Here is a 19,041-nt window from a genome sequence, read left to right on the forward strand (position 1 = left end):
ATCATTACTGATTCCCCAGATCTCCTACTTATTTGGAAAGGAGAAAATAGGTCTCCAGCAGCTTCCTTCTTATAATTCTTCAGAGAGTAGTAAAGAAGGGTAAGTCTGTGCTTTCAGTTCCCATTCTTATACTTTGGTGAAGGAGAAGGCTGGCTAGGAGCAGCAAATAGCCAACATTGTCTGTGGCTATCTGGAGGAGATAAGGAAAAGCAGTGTTCCTGCTACCCCCTTCAAGGCTGCAGAGGCAGAAGGGGAAAGATTCTTTGACAGCACCCTCTGAGGTAAAGAAGAAAAGAGATCTGAAAAGGCTGGCCCATTCTAGTGAATACCACATTTTTCAGTTAAAAAGTAGTGTGATTATTACAGACTTCTCCAGTACTGGCTCAAAACTCAGCCTTTCTTTTGATACAAACTCAAATTTTGTGCTTTCCTGCATGCACTGTGGCATATGTTCAATTAAGTTGTTGTGTTTGCATAGACATGGACACCTGAGCAATGAAGAGCTGGGTTGTAGCCATATAGTGTCAGTTACACATGAAAAAGAAAGGTTTCTTTTCTTTTCTTTAAGAAGTGACCTCTTAGCAGCAGCTGAACAGCCAAAGGAAATTTGTAACAAATCTTCCCAGAAACCACACGTTAGGGGTCACTGCAAATATAGTGGATGTTTAATGTGTACATTTTAAAAATCACTGGACTTGTGTTTATGTCACTTTTCCATTTATTCCACAGGTAGAAGAGTGAAAACGCGCATCTAGTGTTTTGACCGCTTTAGAACCTTTTCAAGCTCATACAGAACTATAGCTGTTCTGAACAATGAAATACTTCCTTACAACTTAGTGCTGCAGGATTCCCTCCACCATCCAAACAAGATATGGCAGCACAATTCTTCAGTCAGGTAACCTTCAGAAACCCAGTTTGGATGCAGCATACAAACCCTACTAACCCCACAACCCCCAAAAATATTTGCTCATACGCAGTTATTCAATAAACATTGAAGCAAAGTTAACTCACCTTCTGTCTGCAGGCTGGCTTTGTGTCCCACTGGCTACTGGGTGATCAGCAGATAATCAGGAAGTAAAGAACCTCAGGAGACCTATGAAAGACAATGAATATGTTAAACAATTTTGGCCCAGATTGCCCCTTCCTATGAGAAAATCCATGTGAAGTGACACAGAAGCAGGAAAAAGTCATTTCCATATAATGGAGCATCCTCTGAATTTTCCTACTGGGAGAGAGGTTTGCCTCCCTCTCCATCTCTATAGAAACAATCCCCGTGATCCTTCATCATCCATGTGAATCTCAGGGAATCTGAGAGAGTCTGAGGTAAAATGCAATGCAAATGAAATGCAAATCACTATCTTCATGCTTACTTCCTGGCTCCTTGTGGCTATTCTTTGGCTTTCTGTCAATATGTGCTAGAGCTATGTTAACAGGTGTTCCCCTGTGGGCACCAGCCCCAGAAGCCCCTCATATGGGGATATTCCATTGTGTGAAGGGCACTCCACCAAGGGGTTCATACAGCCTCAGGACATACCTTTTCTGTGGATCCTCTGTAGTCCTACTTCCAGCATGAGTCCTGAATCACACCAAGAGCCTTCTGTGGGATTCAGGGAAGGGGGGAATGATGCCATGGGACACTTCTGTTCAGATTAGGGCTGGTCCTCATGCAGAGAATCCCCTCTATTCATACATCAGGGTCAACAACTGGGCTCTAAGAACTTCATGAAATCCCTGCTATTCAATAGATGATAATAGTAGAGTCATTCCATTAGAAAAGTCTATGCTGACTGAATAGCATTCTGAATCACTGTAGCTTTAATTAAAGTAATCCAGCAGCCCTGGTGCCCTAATCAAGCTGACTTCAATTCCCCTCTCCAGTTTCACATTCTCCCACCATCTGTCCAGCTTTCCTCAAGCATGGCATCAGTCTCCACTTTTTCTATCCACATTCTCCTCCTTAGGTGTCCTACTTATCTCTTGTTCTGCTTCAAAATTTTCCTACTTTTAAAAACTTTCCCTGGACTTCCTCCACACTCTTTTTCTGACCTATCACCCACCTACTTCCACAAACACTCGCTCTATGCCTTTAAAGTTTTCCTCTTTTGACAGTTCCCTCAATTTCCAGAGTTTGAGTTGGTCATCTTTGTGCTGCACCATCCAATTCCTACCCCTCTCAACACATTTCATTCTTTACTTTTGTCCTTAAACCTTCCTTTTCTCTTTAAGGACTAAATTCTGACTCTTCTTCTCATGTTGAATAGTAACTTGGACCTTGTCTACACTGCACAATTAAGTCGACCTATTAAAGTTAGGTTGACTTATAGCCACCTCCATAATTACTGCAGTGTTTCATATCCACGCTACCCTCCTTCTGCCCATAGTGCACATCCTCACCAGGAGCGCTTCCACCAACAGGGGAAGGATGAGGGGATGTGAGCCTGGGCTGTCAGCTCTGCACAGAGCTCCCAGCTTGGAGCCTGGCTGCCCAGCACTGAGAGCTCAGGCTGTCAGCTCTCTGCGGTGTGATAGCCCAGCTCCAGGCAGCCAGGCTCCCAGCTGGGAGTGCTGCATAGAGCTAATAGCTCGGGCTCCCCGTGTCAGGCAGCGCAGTGCTGACAGGCGATGTAAGTAATGAAGTGTCTGCACAGACACGGCACCACCCTAACTACACCAACTTCAGCACTACTGCTATGGTGGAGGTTGAGTTATTAGGTCAGTGTAGTGGGGGACTTACATTGGCAGAATCAAAGCTGTAGACATTTACAGAGTTAGGTTGACATAAGCTGCCTTACATCAACCTAAGTCTGTGGTGTAGACCTGGCCAAACTCCACAAGTGGCCCCATTAAAGTAAGTGGGCCTACTTGTGGAATAAGATGCTACTCAACATGAGAAAAAATGGCATAGTCTGGCCCAAATTATTATTTCCTCTGCAAAGCATTTGGGGATATTAAGGACATAACATAGAAATCTATATTGTATTCCCTTCCCTTTTTCAGCAAGTATCTTTCAATGCTTTTGTGTCATTTATAAATATTGCGGTAAAGTAAATTCCTCTTGATATAAATGCAATTTTTAATTTAATCTTCTGAGACGCTGATGCAGTTTCATTGTGAAATGACTGATCTCCGTGTAACAACACAAAACTGAATGACAGTCAAACCCTGAGAACTGTAAGGACTGCAGTAAAATATTGTACTATCGGTGCTATACTTATGCAAACCGATTGCAAAATTATGGCAAATGAATATGAACTTATTTATTGCTGACACTAAGGTTCAGTGTTTTAAAATGAGAAAATTCTTCAGTCAGCTAAATGATATTAAATTAGTCATTTGAAAATGCATTTTCAACTTTGGAAATTAAAATAATTTGTAGGATGTTATAAATAGAAGTAATTAAAAGTCATCATTTCTGTTGAATAAAAATTGTATTATAAATCCAATATGAATGCACCAAATATTTCATGAAAATGTGCCTAACATATTGCAAACGTTACACCATTACAGGAGTCACATTCCCAGCTTCTACCTGGGGATCAACTATTCTACAGTAGACATTTTGCCTGACCTTCTAGTCTGAAGTTCCTGCTTACTATTCTGCAGTTAGCTTTACTGCAAGCCTACTTGTCAAACCCATGGGTCATGTTCTCCCAATGCCAGTGATAATCTGAAGTATGACTGTCCAGAATGCCTTACCAAAAGCAAGAGGTGGGAGTCATTCTCCTGAAAAAGCGTAGAAAGGAAACAGAAACAAGAGATGAACATGACAAAGCTCAGAGTGTTCTGAGATTCCTTTAGGCATCTAAATGCTTCAATTATCAGAACCTGTTGATTCCCACTAGGTCAGACCCAGTTCCCTCCCTCTCAACAGAAAACCTTCCCACTGAGCTGAATTGTCTTTGAGGAGGGAGCTGAGCCTAAATAGGCTTCTCTGGCTGACCTTGAGTGTGGAAGGGACAGAGAGTTCGTCCTTGGCCCTTCTGTCTTGTTCAAGTGCCATTTGGAGCAAAGTACTTGGCCTCATCCTCAAAGAGCACTGGATATCTTCATAGGAGGGGAGGAATTCAGGCCACACCCTTACTATTATAAACAGCGGGGATGGAGCCCAACACCAGTAGCACCCTCTCTCTTAGGCCCACTGCTACATTATATAAATCTAGCACATTCCACATTTTTGCTCCAGAGCACGAGGGGTTGGATTTAAACGGCAATCACATTTGCCAGAGGTGCTAGTGCGGCACTCCAAAGGTAAGGGAGTAAGAAAACTCAGCAGTGGCCTGATTGGTGGGAGCAAATAGATTGTGAGGAACCTTTGCCCACTCTTTTAACTTTAAAAGGGCTCAGACATTGTTCAAACAGATGGGCAAAAGTCCAGGCTCGTTCTTACTTTTAAGGCAGCCTGTTCTCTCATCCTCAATAATGAACCAAAGAAAGGTTTTTAATCATGCAAGTGCAAGTGCTGTAGTCCTGATGTGCCTTTCTGGCAGAGCTGCTCTCTTCAGACAAAATCTAGTAACATGGTGTTTGCATTTGTGTTTGCATTCTGCCTCTCCAACAGCAAGTCACTCTGGCCTTTTTCCAGAAGGTTTTGCTTAAACTGGCATAAATCTGTGGAAATTGCTATCAGACTATCAAATTGTATAAGGGTTCTGGATGCATCATGATGTTCCATAACAGCTTGTATAATTTGATTCATCATATCATGTTGACTCATGCTTAAAATGATATAACCTGCCAAATGACACTGTGTTGCAATGTTGTGACAATGGCTCAAAAATTAAACCTTCCTCTCCCGCCCCCCCATAATGCTATAGTTTGCTAATAAATCAGACAGTTGGTTACAGAGATTTGTGTTACTCATCGGCTTCAAACTCTCCCTTGTTTGCTAGAGCCCAGAGTGGTTTTGCTCTGTTTGGCATATCTATATAAAAAGCGTCTTGCCTTATTAACCAAGTCTCAAGAGTAAGAATTTGTTGAAAAAGACTCAAAATGGTGAGAACCTAGGTCTATGTTCAGCTGATTGCCCACGTTACTAGTTGAGATACATACCTGCAGCAAAAAAAGAATTGACCCCTCCCTGTGGCAGAAAGAGGGACAAACCTGGACATTTCCCTTTAGATATGAAAATGTGATAGCATTGGAAAACATATTCTGAATAATTTAGAATTCACATCCTATCCCTACCAAACTCCTTGTGAAAAAGCGTTCTAGTTTTTCCTACTGAAATAATTTCTGGTAATTGATGAATTCTAATGACTAATCACTGCCTTTTCTTTAGGCTTCATTTTCTTAAAAACTTACTGAAACATTTAAGCTAGTTCTTTTTAAAATAAAAAGAAAAGACAATGGGTGTATTTTTGTTTCATGGATGTTGCAAGCAGGTGAGAATTTAACAATTGGTTCATTTTTGTACAAGTAGTGCCAATTTTATGCTGTTTAAGCTTATTATCTAATTGCATGCTTGTGCTGGCTTCAGAAATAGCATGACATTAAGTCAGACTTGTGCTGCATTCCCCAGCAGTGGAATATTCAATTATTTGTTCTGACTCATGTAATTCCCTGTATTCCAAGCTTGTTAATGTCATTACAGGGCTGAAATAAAGTGATTACTCTAAATGAGTATTTATCCAATAGGCAATGCAATTCCTGCGCCCTCCAGCTGACAATAGCTGATTATGAACGTTCTTCCCTTCTTCCCGTCCTCCCCACCCCGATTCCCTCCCCTGTCAAGAAGGCACCATAACATTGTGGTGCTCTGTGAAATACTGTCAGATGGTGTAAAATATATATATATAATAAAATAAAAAGAAGTGCAACCTCCCCCAGCAGAGTTAAAGCTAATGACCACTGCTTCCACTCCCAGTCAGTGATGACAGGTTGAACTAACTGATAATGGCATGCCTGCTGTTGAGCTGGCCACTTACGTTATTTCTCTTGACATGGTTCTGGGGAAGGCCTAATTTTTTTGACATTTGACCATGCAAATTTGAGTCCTGATACATTATTCTGCATTTACATCCTCCCAGCGTTGCTGTTTAAAATGTGCTACAAGCTCCTTGAGCTCAGCTAATAAAGGCCACAGAATGAAAGAAAGTTAAATATGAATGTAAGAGGAGACCTAAATGAAGGGCTAGCTTGTACAGCTCAAAGATAACCTTCTGGAAATGAGCGAGTAGAAAATCCTTTTCAAAGCAAATGGTAAAAAGTGTAACATCATTTTTTTCCTACAAAAATTCAAAAAGATTCTAAAATATTCACAAAAAGGAAAACATTACATATTACATGGACATTTCCCCACTCAGCAGTTCAGCTGGATGTATTTTAAGCCCATTAATCACTTTTAATAGTATACCTTCCCCAAAGAGCTGGAAATTCATAGTGCTTCATTAAATACAGGAGAAATTTTGGCAGTCTCCCTCTCTCCTCTCATGTGCTGGCTCTTCTCCCCTCCTCCCCCTCGTAAAGCTGAAGCACAAAGTTATTGATTGCAAGCAAACTCACTTTTTTCATTCTTTCAAAAGAAAACCCACTGTATGAATTCAGCACTTATGAAAGATGACAGATTGAAAGCCCTGGGGAGTTCATTTCTTTATTTAGGCACAGAAAAGGTGTGGCCAGGGCAGTGGAATTAGAAGTCTCTTGCCTCAGACCCAAACTAATATGGTTTACATCCAGAGCATAAGGACAGTTCAGACTCTCTCAGCCATTCAATTTGTGAAGTCACTGAGTTGCAGTATAAACTAGGACCTTGTGCCTATTTTGTTCCCAGTTGTTTGAGGAAAGAACTAGATTCCATGGGGCTTTTTTTAAAGATTTGGACCTTAAGAGGAACTTAGTATCCTTTCTGGAGAGTTGTATGGATGGAACTGTGAGAAAATCAGTTTGAGTTGACCCCGCCTGGTTAGATTGTGCCAGTTTTACTGTTCCTGCACTTTCAATGGCTCTTATATGCATTTTGGTTCAGTAGGAAAGGTACAGGAATAAGAGTCAGGAAAGCCAGCTGTGTTCTGTTCCTTGATTTATAGCTGGCTCATTTCATTACCTTGAGCAATTCATGTAGGGCCGGAACAAGCTTCCATTGAAGACAGTGGGAATCTTTCCATTGATTTCAATGGGCTTTGGATCAGGTGATTACCAGTACTTCACTTTTACATAGAAACCTCAGAAACCAAGATTGCCCAGACAGGATTCCAATGTATGCCTCCGGTGAAATACACAAAGTAGGATTATCAGTTGTTTCTGAAACATTGCAGTACCAGGAAGCTATTGGACCTTGCCAGCCACTCAGCAGCTAACCTTTATAGGCTTTTATTTTACTGAAGTGTTTATTTTCTTGGATACCAGAAGGTACCTTCCTTAGAAGCCTAAAACTTAATTTCACTTGATACTTCATTAGTAAACCACTCTATTTCAGCTTTTTTCTGCTTAAGAAGTCATAATAAAAATAGCTTAAAAGAAGAAGAAAGTTTTTTCTTTCACCTTATAAAGCACAGCATGTCATTTGTAAATTACACCATAGAAAAGAGCAATCTGCCATGAACAAGAAATGTTTGATCACTGAGTAATTTTGGACTCTAATCAAGGCTCTTTACTATACATCTACTGCACCCTCGCTGTTAATTATACTCATTTGCATTATTCTTACTTTCATTTTAACAAGTTGTGATTCTAAGTGCACCAACAACTGCAATACAGAATACAGAGCATATTCCCTAGGCTATTGGTACTGTGCACTAATTACACAACTTTAAGATGCAGTGATGATACATAATATCTAATTATTAAAATTTTAGTACACTGTTTCAAAGGTAACATATCAACTCGTGTCAACTCATGTCAAAGGCAAGTTAAGGAATCCAATACGTTCTGTTTTGTTCTTTAAATTTTCTAAAATTCTTTGGCACCAAGAATCAGTTTTCACATATATTAGCTATAAATTTAAATCCAGGTCAGATTGAACATTACTATGACCAAAAAATCATTGCTATCATTGTCCTACATGAACTAGAATGGTGGCTTCAGTTAAATTCTTTTGAATAAGTAACCATCTCACAAAATTATGCCATTTAACATGGTATCCATCATCAGATCTGGCACCAGTTGGCAACCTTGTTGACTGTATGATAACAGCGAGGACATGTAGACTGAACTACCTTCTTGCTCTTAGTAAGGTCCCTTCAGAAGACAATTGTGGTATACTGAGGCCATAACCAGTTGCTGATTCTCAGCTTCTCCTTTTCCCCTCTTTTGGGCTGCCATGGGTGACTATGTGAGGGATAGGAGCCATCCTCTGCTATCTGCTCCCCCAGGCTCAGGTATAGACAGTAAAGTTCCTGTCCTGCTCTCCAATTTTACCAGAACTGTCTGGATTTTTCTTAAGATGTTCCACTGTTCTGGGATATGTTTTCAGGACCCCTAAAATGTCCCAGTTTTCCTTTTCATCAATTTATTTTATAACCAATTACAAAATATGTGTTCAAGTTGTACAACTTCACAAAGCAGAATTTTTTCCTGTGTTTACCTGGAACAAATAGTCCATTGTAATGAGTGTTCAGTGTAATGAACACTGTTTGGAGTAAAAAGCTGAATGATGCAGTCACAATCAGTACTGTGCTTTCACTTAAAGTTAATGACACTTGTGCAGTGTTTCATCATAACTCACCCAGAACTTCATAAAAGTTACTAGAACAAATCCTCTGCTCTTAGAAATGTCCATGTATTTCTGTTTAGTCAGAAGCTGGCTGTAATGACCAAGCACATTTTAAAAAAAATTCTGTACATTTGTTTGTACTAGTATTTCACAACTAAAATATATTACCCACAAAAACATTTATTGTTCAGCAGATATGCCCACCTTAACATCTGGCTCATATCTGAGCAGCTCCTGGCCCTGAAAGGGAAGCAGTCAGGCATGCAATGCCCCTATCTCCTACCCATTTTAAAAATCAGAGGGCACAGTTCTGGGAAAACCTTCCTCATTGAACAATTTTCTTTTTAATACAGTAACTCTTGAGTATCACAGTTTAGACCCTCGAGGACTACAAACTGAACACCAATGTGGACATTTAAAACCCCCCAAATTTAATGTCTCATTCTCTTTGCCTATGAATGTTCAACAGGATTCTGAAATCCTTTATTTGATTAAAAAACAATCCATCTGTAACAGAGTTGGCACCCATGTCTCACAAGTGCCCCCCTGTTTGAGTGTGTGCTTGCAGTCTCTCAGTTTGTGGTGCTGTAACAGCATGGCACCCATCTCTCATAAGCACCCCACCCCCTTGGTCAATGGATTCTTCAGCTAGTCTTCAGTGACTCAGCCTTCCAGCCAAGTCATGTGCACTGTCTGTAGGTGGAACAGAACAAACCCCTTCCAGCATATACAGTTTTTACTTTTTCCCAACCCTGATATGGGGCTGTACCCCCAGGACTTCCTCCCTGGAGACACGCTTTCTGTAGCCCTCCCAGGGCTAGTCTGAGCAGCCAGCCAGGAGCTCCTTCTTAGCTCCCCCAGTCCTTGCCCACACTGAGCTGTCTGGGGTCCTGCTGCTCTTTCAGCCAGCCGGGAACACAGTTCTCTCTCCTCCAGCTCCAGGCAGCAACTGACTGACTTGCTTTCTGCTGCTTCTATTTATATGGCCCTTCAGCAGCCACTCTGATTGGCTGCTTCCCATGCAGCCACTCTAGGCCACTTGGAGGACTTCTCTTCTGCTCCTTTCTGGGACAGGGTGTGGCAGAACCCTGAGGCCTCCAGCAGGGGGCTTCTAGGCCTAGTCCACCCAGTCACACCACCCTGGTAATGTATTTGCTAGAAAAAAACATTGCAAACAGTCCAGAATTCATAAGAAAACCAATAATAATAATCTAGTGTGAGCAAGCAGAGATTTGAGGCCAAATGGTGGCTGGTCATTCTAGGGCATGTGAGATGGGCCAGAGGACTCAAGACAGGTAAGGCAGGATTTTGGCTCAACCCTCCCTTCTGCACCAGCATGGCTGAAAATGCCTTTTCTGATGGAGCACTTTCTACAGCCTTTAAAAGTGTGCTCTCCAATTCCTTTGGAGATAGTCTGCTGCCCTCAGACACAATAGTTCCTACAGCTACTGCTGGTGCAGTGCCCCCTTCTCACCCCCATCCTTTCCCTGTGGCCTGTGCCTTACCAGCTATAATATGGACCTTCGTTTTTGTTTAGAAAAACTATAGTTGTGATTGTGCTTTTTGTTTCATCAGAAGAAACTCACATCTGGGGTAAAGTGAAAGGAGTACTTAGTAGCTGTAATATCTGCGATGAAGCATCTATGTGCCAATGTCTTCTTTCTGAACACTGGGGAGTATTGTCTGCAGAAGAGAAATATGAAAGCATAGTGACTTGAAGGCTGATGGGGAAAGAGACAGAGCCCATTAACCAAAGATAGAAACTCCTTGAAGATGTCCTTTCTTCCACTTATTACATTTGAAGCAATTCCATGGGGTCTAAATGCTACTCAGTAGTTATCTAGTTAGATAGGTAATGGATAAACCAATTAATGTAAACTTAAGAGGTTTCTATACTTACTCAAGTTGTCTCTTTATTATAGAAAAGGGACTTTTTCAACTCTCAGATTATTCAAAAATATTTCCCATTTGAGCACTTGAAGGTGGAACTGAAGGGTGAAAATATATGTTAACAAGTGAGCAATGGAAAGAGTGTGGTAGAGGCCATGCAGTTAGAGTTAAGGTATACCAGTTGTGTTACAGGGTTTGGGATGCAAGACAGACCAGTAAGCAGTTGTATCACCACTGAAACCCTGGGTGCTTCACAATGCTTTGCTGCTATCACTCCAGGCTGGGATGCTCACAAAAAGTCTACCAGTATGCATGGGTGTCTGTGTGCTAGACAGACCTGGTTCAGCAGCTCTGACCCCCGCAGCCTGTCTACAGCCAAACAGTCCCATTCTGGCTTCCACCAGCCTTGGTTAATACTTGCAGGGAGACCCCAACACACTGGTCTTAAACTTTCTTGTGCTCTGCCATGTCCATCCCACTCCTGGGCAGTTCAGAGAAATAATAAGCTTCATTTGTTCCTGTAAAGACACAAAAGCTCAATCCAGCGTATAACTGGGGTAAATATACCTTCAATTTAAACACAGCACTGGGTTTTTTATAGTGAAAATAAAACAAATGTATTATGGGACATAGATTAAGCAATGCCAAGTAAAAAAAAATAAAGTCAGAAATGGTTACAAGCAAATCAAATTGAAAACACATCTAAAAATCTAAAACTTAATCTAGCTAGATACGAGCTTTGTTCAAGATGGATTCTCACATATATTTAGTTTCCAGAGATTTCAACCTCCCCCTGGTTGAAAGACCCATCTTTTTCAGATTGCAAGAGCTCTTTTTCTTTGTACCTGTGTCGTGATAGATGCCAAAAATGGCTTCCGTCTTCGCTTATATCTTCCAAAGTTCAATGACTTCATTTCAAGAGACAGGATGACCTCATGCTGTTTTTCCCTTCCTGTGGGCTTCTTATCCCTGTCCCTGAAAAAGTAGATATCACTTCTTTCTGCTTTATAGTTTAGTTTTAATCTGATTTTATACCTTGTAACAGTGTTGCTTAAATTGTGAGACTGGCTTTCCTTAGGGAAACTCGAACTAGCCCATGAAAATATTTTAAAAAATAATTAATATAGTAACTTTTCTTTCTTTCTCTTTAGAACTCCACGAAACCAGATGCTGTAACAATATTGATTACTGGATATTGAATAACAAATATTCATTGGATGACTCCTCATCTACTTTCTTCATGTGAAAATTAATTCACAATGAACAATATTATTAGGATGCTCTGTTCATATTCAGTTAGCACAAAATTGAGATGTTAAGAACAAAATTAATCAAGGAACCAAAAAGCATATGAAGAGAAAAAATATTTTAATTGACGCTATGCCAATGCTAGGAGCCTGGGTAACAAACAGGAGGAATTGGAATTGTTCATTTCTCAGCATAAATAGATCTAGCTGTATAATCAATGGTTATAACCTATTTAGGAAGGATTGAGTGGGCAAAAGGGGAGGAGGAATGGCACTCTACGCCAGAAGTGGCACTACTAGTGTTCAAGTCACTAATAACTCAGAAGAAAATTATCTTGAATGCGTATGGATCAATGTCCAAACAAATAAAGTACAATATGGGGTACAAGTTGGTGTATGTTACAGACCATCAAACCACACTAGGGGACAAGATGACGAGCTCCTACGCACCTATCTGTAATGTGTAGGGGGAAAAGCTGTGTGATCATGGGGAACTTCAGTTTGAGTGATACATCCTGGAGCTCCCATGTTGCCAGTACTAAAACATCCTTGGAATTTCTAAATATTATAGACAATAATTTCCTAACTCAAAAAGTATTGCATCCAACATGAGGGAATTCGATATTAGACCTCATCTTACCACCTAAAGAGGAACTGATCACAGAACTAAAAAATAATGGTAACTTAGGTACAGGTGATCGTGACTTGATCTCATTTATAATGTGCAAACAGAATAAAGTCCAGATCAGTAATATATATACTTGGTGCTTTAAAAGGGCCAGTTTCACAAATCTTAAAACATTTAAGAATCAAATCATCTGGGAGAAAGAATTTAATTAGAAAACAGTTAATGATAACTGGGAATTGTTTAAGAACACTTTACTAGATGCTCAAAAAGCCACAATATCACAATCTTTAGAAGGCTCTATTGGTTAAAAAAATTACCTAGTTTAGGGAGAAAGTGAAAACAGCTATCATATATATAAAACAAAGGGAAGAATGGGAAAGCTAATAATAATGAATATAAATCAGAAGCTAGGAATTGTAGAAAATTGAAAAGGAATTAAAAGGAATGCAAGGAAACATCTATAGCCTTCAGAGTTAAGGAAAATGAGTTTTTTAAGCATATTAGGAACAAAAAAAACCCTAAAGTGTTATTGGTCCATTACTAGATGGAAAAGGTAGAATCATAAATTATCATACAAAAAAGCATTCGATAATTATTTCTGTTCTCTATTTGGAAAGAAAAAGATGTGAAGACATATTACATGACAAGACTCATTCATGATAAGACTCATATCATTATATGATAAGACTCCTTCCATTCAGGAGGAAGTTAAAGAGCAGCTACTTAAGTTAGACATTTTTAAATCAGCAGGTCCAGATAACTTTCATTCAGGAGTTTTAAAAGAAGTGACTGAGGAGCTCACTGGACTGTTGTTGTTGATTTTCAATAAAGTCTTGGAACATCAGGGAAGTTCCAGATGATGGTGGGAAAGCCAGTGTTGCGTCAATATTTTAAAAGGCTAAATGGGATGACCCAGTTTATTATAGGCCTGACAGTCTGATATAAATCCTAGGCAAAATAATGGAGCATCTGATATGATACCGGATTAATAATGCATTAAGGGAGGGTAATATAATTAATGCAAATCAGCAAGGTTTTATGGAACATAGATCCTGTCAAATTAACTTGATATTTTTTTTAATGAGATTGCATGTTTGGTTGATAAAAGTAATAGTGTTGATGTAATATACTTACCCATCTGTAAGGCATCTGACTTGGTACCACATGACATTTGATTAAAAAACTAGAAAGATATAAAACTAATATTGCACATATTAAATGGATTAAGCTGTAAATGGGGAATCATCATTGAATGGATGTGTTTCTAGTGAGGTCCCGTAGGTATCAGTTCTTGGCCCTGTGCTATTTAACATTTTTATCTATGACCTGAAAGAAAACATAAATTCATCACTGATAAAGTTTGCAGATGAAACAAAAATTGGGGGATTAGTAAATAATAAAGAGGACAGGTCAATGATACAGAGCAATCTGAATCACTTGATAAGCTGGGCACAAGCAAGAATATATGTTTTATTATGGCTAAATGTAATATAAACAACTAGAAAGAAAGAATGTAGGACATTCTTACACCTACTCTATCCTGAGAAGCAGTGACACACAAAAAGATTTGGGGGTCCAGGTGGATAATCAGCTGAATATGAGCTCCCAAATTGTAGATAGTGAGAGTATATTTACCAAGGAATGTGGCAAATTCTCTATCATGGACACTTTTAAAATTCAGATTGGATGTTTTTCTAAGAGATATGCTCTAAGAATTATTTTGAGGACGTTCTATGGACTGTGTTAGACAGGAGGTCACACAAAATTATCACAATGGTCCCTTCCAGCCTGAGAATCATGAATCTAGAGATATTGGCTGTTGTGTGGGTATACCACTGCCTGCTACTGAATTGTAGATGTATGTGATATTCTGATTAAAATCTGGATATGACTTTAAAATCAATACAAGATGTATGGCCCCTGATCCTACAAAGATCTTGGGGAAGTGCATAACTCTAAGCACATCCTTTGCTGTATCAGGGCCATAGTTTATAATGTCAGACTATGGGCAAGGTTCACAAAAGGATTTAGGCACCTTAATGCCACTTTGGGTGCCTAAATCCCAGAATCCAGCCTCTTTGGGATTCACAAAACCCCCACTCAGCTGCTCCTGACCACTGTAGGTGCCTAAACTCATTCAGTGCCTACATGTTTGCAGTAAAGGGCTTTATATTTCTGCCTGTGTACATGCACACTGCTGCTCCCCTCTAAGTCTCCAGATGCCTAATCCCCAGAGTGATGCACAAACCAGGGGAAGAAGGCATTCCTTCAACTAATCATCTGTGGCACAGTATCTTGCAAGCATGCAAAGAGCTCACCTACCAAATTGTCTCCTGACAAGCGAGCTCACACAAAAAGTCTGGGTGGGAAAAGGCTACCTCCTAACTTTTAGCCCTGTGATTGAGATACTTACCTGGGATGTGGGAAGCCCAAAGTTCAAATCCACCCTCTGTCTGAGGGAGAAAAAAGGGGGGTAATTAAATGGGGCTCCGCCATTTCCTATGTGAGTGCCAGGGCCAAAGAGATATAAGATAGTCTGATGTAGGGTGTCTTCAGTCTTTCCTGTTGAAGCTGTTCCGCTGTGAATAACTAATGAAAGACTCAATGGGTGAGCAAGAGAGAGTGAGCATATGAGAATGAATCTGTAGATTCAAGCATGCATCTGGGAAGTGGAGGACCCACAATCCAGTCCTATACCAATGATTGTTCAAAATTACTTTGCCACAGTGGAACTGCTTCAACAGGAGAGTCTGAGAGAGCCTCTGTCCCATCCCCTCCTGCACCCCGACTAGTCTATGGACCAATGGCTAAGGTGCTCCCCTAAGAAATGGCAGAGCTCTGTTCAAATCCTTTTTCCTATCAATCATAGAGGGGACTTAAACTAGGATCTCCCACATAGGGCTGGCTCTAGGATTTTTGCCACCACAAGCAAAAAAATTTTTGGCCGTGCCAGCTTTTTTTTCGTCCCCACCCCCCCCCCTGCACCCCAGGCTCCGCCCCAACTCCGCCGTTTCCCAACCCCTTTCCCAAATCCCCGGCCCCACTTCCTCCCGCAGGCATGCCGCATTTCCCCTACACATACATTGCTTCCTGCGGCTCCCCCCCTCGCAACTCCCCACCCTAGCTCACCTCCGCTCCGCCTGCTCCCCTGAACACACCACCGCTCCGCTTCTACCCCCTCCCTCTCAGGCAGGGCCGGCTCTAGGCACCAGCAAAACAAGCAGGTGCTTGGGGCGGCACATTTCTAGGGGTGGCATTCTGGCGCCGGCCATGCCGCCCCTAGAAATGTGCCCCCGCCGCTCCAGCTCACCTCCGCCTGCTCCCCTGAGCGCGCCGCCGCCGCCATTCCGCTTCTGCCCCCTCCCTCCCAGGCTTGCCACGCGAAACAGCTGTTTGGTGCGCTGCAAGCCTGGGAGGAAGGGGGGAGAAGCAAAGCCGTGGCAGTGCACTCAGGGGAGCAGGCAGAGGCAGAGCAGAGGAGAGCTGGGGCGGGGGCACATTTCTAGGGGTGGCATGGCCGGTGCCGGAATGCCGCCCCCAGAAATGTGCCGCCCCAAGCACCTGCTTGTTTTGCTGGTGCCTAGAGCCAGCCCTGCTCCCACATCCCAGGTGTCTAGCCTAACCATTGGGATAAAAGCTGTGAAGGAGGTCTCTCGCTAATGCCCTCTTGAAAAACCAGTTTAGACTCCTAAACCTAAGAGAAGGGAGGGTTTGCAGCTGAGAAGCCCAAGAAGAGAGAGGCAGTGAACTGTCTGAGAGAGACTGTGGCTCAGGATGGTGTAGGTTCACTTTATTTTCCATTCCATTTATTTTCATTATTGTTGCCTCCAAATTTTAAAGTTACTCTCCTGTTAACCTCAATATTGTTTTGTACAGTTTTAGATACCAACCACGAAACATTTTATAAGTTTCTACAGTGTGTGTTTTGTTTACGTGTTAACCTTAGTTTCCTTAAATATACCTTGATGCTAGAAAAAAATAACAAGTGATGTACTATGTGATAAAAATGTAAAATGAAGGTAACATTTTAAATATTGAATCGAATTTCAAAATTATGTTTTTGTACTTTTGGAAATATTTTGAAGGCTGCAAAAACTGAAGGAAATAAAAGTAAAAAATGTTTCCACCTGATGGTAGTTTCCGCAAAGATTGGGGAGGATTAACATGACTCAAACTCAAGCTCTTTTCTCCAAGAGGAACAGAAAACTCTGCTCTGTAGCCTCATTTTCACTAATCTCAAGTTGCTATGTCATCTTTGATCATGCCAAGTCTTACAGATGGAAAAGTTCTACTTTAAAATTCCCAGTGTGTTTGTGAATGTCAATAATGTTCTTTTAAAGTGTCAAAAGCAATTGCTCTGTTTGTAGTTTTGCTATTACAATGGCAGCGTCTCCAATCAGAAAAGGATAGACAGAAACAAGCAGGTGAGTCCCCTTGCTCCTCTGCACTTTGGATACTGGGACACACACACAAAACCACCATGATGCTGCTTTATAAGAAATGTATTAAATATGTGCACTTTGGAAATATGAAAGAAACATGTAAACAGAGCACTCTGTTCTTCCAAGAAATGCTTTCAAAATGCATATACTCTGCTCTCTCTAAATTATGATAGAAGACGGGTCATAATAACTGGTGTAATAGGCAAGGAGGGAGAATAAAGCACAATTCCCTAAACTCAATAAAATAAGCAATTACTCTTGTTATCTGAATGGCTCTGTCAGTGGAGAAGTTGTCTGTGTCATAACAGAATCTAACAAAGCCTGTTGCCTTTAAGCATCAAAGGCTTTGGCCTTATTAGCTTTCTAAGATGTGCATGTATAATAAGCTTTACCAACAAATGGAGAGGAAGTGTCTCTGGCAAAATATAAAATGGTGATAAACTATGTCCAAATGATTAATTCACAGAAATTCTCCATCACACTACGGCGACATGTGCCCATCTCTTCTGTTATGCCTGCGGAGATTTTCATACTAAATGTATGTGCATATTTTTCATGGCCACTGATATTTGAATTGCAGCCTGCTTCCATGCAGAACATAAAACACTTCAAACTGCATAATGCTGACTAAATTATAAGTTCTCCAGTGGCCCGAGGTAGCAAGGGCCATAATAATGAATGTACTTAAGTGGTTTGTGTAGATTTTTTTCCCCTTTAATTTTAATGCCCTGACTCGCTGCCCTTTTTTTTTCTTTAAGCTAGGAATTGTCTCATACAATCATAACAACAACATAGTGCTAGGGAAATAGAAACTGCATATTGCTTTGAAAGAACATGGGATGCAAAGTAGAAGCTGCAGCAATCTAGCACAGTTATGACCACTTCAGCCTTGTCAGTCAAATAGAATAGAAAACTCTTTGATGTCTTTGTGCATATTTGTAATAATTCCATCTGGACTGTTTCATATATATCTATAACTGAGATCATTTTTAATAGGACATACCTAATAGTTGCATCCTTTCAAACAAATTCTTATTGCGTATGGAAATAAAAATATACAGACACATTGTGTTTAATTAAAATTACAATGAAACCAGGTAAATGAGACCTGCCAGAACTAGCTCCAGGATCTTATTATAGCATATATCTATATTAATTGACATGAACACTGGCTGATTTTGCTATGTTTTAAATACTCTAGTACTGATTATTTTTCTTATTTTCAGTCAAAAGGCAAATGCATGAAACTACTTCCACTGCAGAAATATTCAGTTCCACAGTAACTGGAAAAATATACAAAAATTGTGCTAATACTTATTGATGTTTATATTTGTAAAGATCTTGGGGTTCATTAAATAACAAACCAGTGAATGAGAAAGAAATAAAACTTTAATAAAATAAACTGGAGAGCATCTCTGGTGAACTGCTGCATACAGCCATGCGGGGTTCCCAACCCCCGGCTCCAGAGCACATCTCCAAATTCCTATGTTCATAATACTGTCCCTCATGAGGGAGCGTCTCTAAATTATAATCTTCAACAAAGCTATCGCTACATCTTCCCTCCCAAAGAAAAACAAATTAACTTGTATATACATATATATAAACAGCTGATAATTATCTAATAATACATGCATTAAATTCTCAACCCATGTAGTACATTTCCATAAACCCAATGCGTCAACTACATAGAACAGTGGTGGGCAACCCACTTCCCACAGCGCCCATTTGCCAGGAACAAACTGTCTCGTGGCCTGCCACAGGTTGCCCATCACTGACCTAGACCCCTTCTCCAGCATGTTAGCAACTCTCTATGAGCCTTTCATGATGTTTAATTTCCCACTCTGATCTTCTCAGTATCAGCCTTTCATTAGCATCTGAGTTGTTCTCTTGTTCCTTGACAGTTTCTCCTCTGTGCATTGATGATAAAGGATCAGTCATACGGGAAATGCCAGAGTCCACAACTACTGTCAACGTGTTGGAACTTTCTGGGATTATTCGTAAATCCTTTCGATTATGTCAAAATGTGTCGCCCTTGTCTATCTGCACTATATAAAATCTGGGATGTAGCTGTTCTTTAATGGTACCCCTTTGGCCCTCAGGCACACTCTGTCACCTGGCTTAAAAGAGACGATCTCATGGGACCTTTTCTCAAAATAATATTTCGGCTTCCACTTCTGATTTTCT

At 40.6% G+C, this 19,041-nt stretch overlaps 1 long non-coding RNA gene across 1 annotated transcript; it reads left to right on the forward strand.

Annotated features, from left to right (window-relative positions):
* Positions 1 to 817: 817 nt before the first annotated feature.
* On the forward strand, positions 818 to 11,762 carry LOC140905980 (uncharacterized). The gene is made up of 3 exons (XR_012157011.1): positions 818 to 895; positions 1,025 to 1,323; positions 11,692 to 11,762. It is a non-coding gene; the product is annotated as an uncharacterized LOC140905980 (long non-coding RNA).
* Positions 11,763 to 19,041: the final 7,279 nt, after the last annotated feature.

The sequence above is a fragment of the Lepidochelys kempii genome, chromosome 2 (genome assembly GCF_965140285.1).
Source record: "Lepidochelys kempii isolate rLepKem1 chromosome 2, rLepKem1.hap1, whole genome shotgun sequence".
NCBI lineage: Eukaryota > Metazoa > Chordata > Testudines > Cheloniidae > Lepidochelys > Lepidochelys kempii.